Genomic DNA, 3,613 nt, shown 5'->3' on the forward strand with positions numbered 1-3,613 from the left:
TGGTAAATATATAATTGAACTGAAATACTTTTTTAATTTGAGATTCTGACACTGCCAAAAGCCTGTAGATTTAAAAAAGAGCTTCCTTTTTAAAAATGGACTCATAACACTTATCAACTGTCCACTGAAAACACTGTGCTTGGATAATGGAGTTTTCTTGAAAGGACAATAAAACTCAATTTAAATAGTTAAGATCTTTTCTGCCTTTCCTCATTCATTCATCTTTTTTTCTGTACTTGTCTTTTCCATGAAGCCAAAGGCAGTAGCTAACCCTGAATGGAACACAAGTCCATGACAGGACTCGTAATTAAGAATTCCCTTTAATATAATCTGCAAATTACTGGACCTGTAAGGCAATATGTTAATTATTGGGTCAAGATATTGACCGCTTCAAGAAGACAGACAGACAGATAGATAGACCAATATATATGAATGACCCTATATGATAGATAAATAGATATGAATGACCCTATATGATAGATAGATAGATAGATAGATAGATAGATAGATAGATAGATAGATAGATAGATAGATAGATAGATAGATAGATAGATAGATAGATAGATAGATAGATATGGAAATATAACATTGTCTTTTATTAACCTATGCAGTTCCATAAGTAGATGGAATTGATCTTCCTTTTGAGCAGGTAAAGAACTTGCAGATTTCTTATGCATTCTAACATCATTTACACTCACCACACATTAGCTATGAGGTGGTGAAGGGATGAGAGAAATAACCAATTAGAAACAGGGGGTGATTAGAGGGCCAGAATGGACAAGCCATGCTGGCCCATTTAACCTCCCTACTCTTTTCAATGAATCCCCAGGAATCTTTTATGGCCACAGAGAGTCAGGACCTCAGCTTTATGTCTCATCTGAAGCACGGCACCCATTTTAGTGTCTCTGTCACTATATCATGACTTTGGGATCCACACAGGAACCACAGGGTAAGAGCCCACTGATATCCTCACAAACACCTCTTCCAGCAGTAATCCATGCTTTCCCTAGATGGTCTTCTATTCAAGTACTCATCTGGCCCAAACATGCTTAGCTTCAGGTGCCTTACCTGTTCAGAAGGGACAGACCCCAATTCATGTTACAATATAATGAACAAAGAGTTCAACAAATTGGTGCTCATTCGACACAAAGTCAAACCAGTGGTACTCAAGGATTCTCTGAAGAGACACAGTACCAAAGGAGTCCAGTCTTCATCTCAGGTCACTGGATAGCGTCCATGTCTCACAATCATATAGCAAAACAGAAAGCACTAAGACTCTAAAGACTTGGACGTTCATCCTTTTGTAGAGATATTGAGAGCATCACATACTCCTTTCCAGCAACCTCATGACCCCCCATGCTCTCCCAATCCGTCTACTGACTTCATAGGAAGAGTCACAAGAGACATGAATGTCACTGCCAAGGTAAGTAAACCTCTCGACAAGGTCGACACTCTCACTGTAGACAGCCACACTGCTAATGGCTGTGCCCAAGAGGTCATTAAAGGCCTGGATGTTGGTCTTTATTCAGGACACTTGCAAGCCCAGACACTCAGACTCCTCACTCAGTCTCTCGAGAGCCCTGAAACAGGTAGGGCAACATTGGTCCTTGTGTGCCGCAGTGGCTAAAGTTTTTTGTTCCATCCCAATTATTTATTTAGAAACCAATTCTTCCCAATCTCAAACTTTATTTAATTTTATGGCTTGTTAGTCTGCAATGTTAAGTTCTTATATCATAGATTTTGTCCTTTCCAAGGATATCATCTAAATGATTTGAATTCTAAAATGGATAATTTTCAGTCTGTCACATTTTTCTCATAAGTGTTTTATTAAACCAAATAGTGCAGGATGAATCTAAATAATGTAAATGAAAACAAGTCAGATGGGTTACTGCTGGCTCCTTTGTCATTTGCATCTCATTGCTAATAAGGAGCCATTAAAACAGTGAATGCAGCTGAATGAATAAAGCAATTAGAGGTTCAAAATCTTTACAGGCGAGACCACTAAACTGAAGCAGAAAAATGTCACTTCAGCAATATGTGTTTCATTAGCAATAATTGTCTTGTCATTAAGAACCTGGATTGGATAAAAACCTGCAGACACTGCAGCCCTCCAGGACAGTCTTTGCCCACCCCTGGCTTAGAATGATTTAACATCAACAAAATCTAAACTGAAAACGGGCAACAATATAATAAAGACACTATCATATAATAATGTACTAACATGTTTACTGACATCCATGTGTAATCCTGGAGTTTTTGAAAATGCTGCCTGAGTTCTTCATTGAATTGTCTTCTAAAGCTGCAGAACAGGATAAACCCAACATCCACACTCACGACGCTGATAACACATCCTCTTCAGTGCTGTGATCACCAGACACAACAATTACCGTACAACACCTCACAGCCAATCCTATTTTCCCCGCAAAATGCATCTTAGAAAATATTTGAGAAATGTTGGAAAACACTTGAAGCCTGAAAAACAAAGAACACCTGAAAAGCACTTGAAAAATACCAAACAAATGCTCAAGTGTTAAAGGGCCCTTAGTGTCTAAAATGTAGAAATGAAAGCAAGATGGCAAAGGTTCAAGTCCCACTGCTGGTTCTTCTTACACACCTAACAGCTGCAGTTGGACAGAACATGTTCATCCATCCATCCATCCATCCATCCATTTTTTTAACCTACTTAGGCAAATTCAGGTTCATTGGTAGTCCGCAGCACCAGTACATCTATTTGCACTCTGCCATATTGTTTGTGTAAAGCTGTTTGGCACAGTGCTCACTATAAATGATTACTCAACATGCTAGTCTAGTATTACTCAGCTAGACTGTTGTGCCATCATATCTTCTAACCAGCGATGCATGCAATATATATATATATATATATATATATATATATATATATATATATATATATATATATATATATATATATATATTAATATTGTGACAGACAGGGGTCGCTATCGCTCCCTTGAACCCTCAGACACCAGGTAAAAGTCCAATAATTATTTATTTGAACTATAATACAGTGCATAAGCACCCTCCTCTCCACAATACTCATAAATTCTTCACAATCAATAATCAATACACCCACCACTCCCAGACACGTTGCCACCCAGTTCAGCTCCCCGTCTGGGAGTTCCCACAGTCCCTTTATATTCCCTGACCCAGAAGTGTTTCCCATCCTTCAGTCCATGATGCCCTTATCACTTCCAGGTCATATAAAAAGTCCTTTTCTTCACCCCGGAAGTACGTCATTCCTCCTGTCCATGTGACTTGTACATACTTCCGGGGCATAGGGCAAATAGTAGTCCCTGGGTCTCCCTGCAGTGACCCCTGGTGGTCCTGACGTTATCCAGCAGGGCTTTACAGGAAAACTCCACAGTCCATGATGCCCTGCTGGAATTTGGGGCATCTCCATGTCGCAGGGAGGGCTCCCTCTGGCGGTCTGGGGGTATTGGACGGGATAAATGGCTGGCCATGGACCACAATATATAAAAAAAAGCTCTGAAGAAATGCAAAACAAGCCAAACGTGGGGCTACACATCAATGAGACTTCGGTATCTCCATGACAGGTTAATCATTACCAACCCTGCTGCTGACGGCACCACCA

This window comes from Polypterus senegalus, chromosome 3, assembly GCF_016835505.1.
Source record: "Polypterus senegalus isolate Bchr_013 chromosome 3, ASM1683550v1, whole genome shotgun sequence".
In the NCBI taxonomy this organism is placed as follows: Eukaryota; Metazoa; Chordata; class Cladistia; order Polypteriformes; family Polypteridae; genus Polypterus; species Polypterus senegalus.